The sequence below is a fragment of the Capsicum annuum genome, chromosome 4 (assembly GCF_002878395.1).
Source record: "Capsicum annuum cultivar UCD-10X-F1 chromosome 4, UCD10Xv1.1, whole genome shotgun sequence".
Lineage (NCBI taxonomy): Eukaryota > Viridiplantae > Streptophyta > Magnoliopsida > Solanales > Solanaceae > Capsicum > Capsicum annuum.
This window is the reverse complement of record NC_061114.1, coordinates 198,410,664-198,411,365: the sequence shown is the minus strand read 5'-3', so window position 1 is coordinate 198,411,365 and position 702 is coordinate 198,410,664.

Sequence of the window (702 nt, the reverse complement as noted above, 5' to 3'; positions counted from 1 at the left end):
ATTCACAACTTCGGATTGGAATTGAGGATACTACCCTCCGAGTTATTAAAATTGTTGGGGGAGTGAGTGAGTGAGTATTACATTACGGTAGCTATTTGGAGACCTGGAGAACAAATCACAAAAACATTAAAAAAAAAAAAAAAAAAAACTGCCAATTTTGGCTTTCTCTTTAACACAAGGAAATGATTCTTCTCAAAGCTCGAGCTCTATTATTCAAATTTGAGAATAATGGATTTCTCTTTCGATACTCAAGTTCAACTGCTGCCCGGAGTCCGACGACTCATTTCTTAGTGAATTACCTCATCAACTTTCTTGGATTCTCTAATCAAGAAGCTGTCTCTTCGTCTGCTAAGGTTGGTTACCGGATAAAAATCCTAAATAATCCTGATTTAGCCCTCAATTTTTTAAACAGATTGGTTTTAAAGACACCCACATCAAAATCTTGGTTTCCAAGCACCCTAAAATGAACTAACTTATAAAATAGATCTATGTATAATGAGTCTATTTTTCTTTGTGCGTGGATATTTCTTAAATTTTATTTCAATATCTTTTAATGATTTATTTTTTTCGTAAGATGTATTTATTAATTTGTGTGGTTTATTATTTTATCCTATATTAATTGCAGGGTTATAGATTTTTGTATAATAATTTATCTTAATTGTACTGTAATGTATATCTAATTCTAGATTTTCAATGTTATTT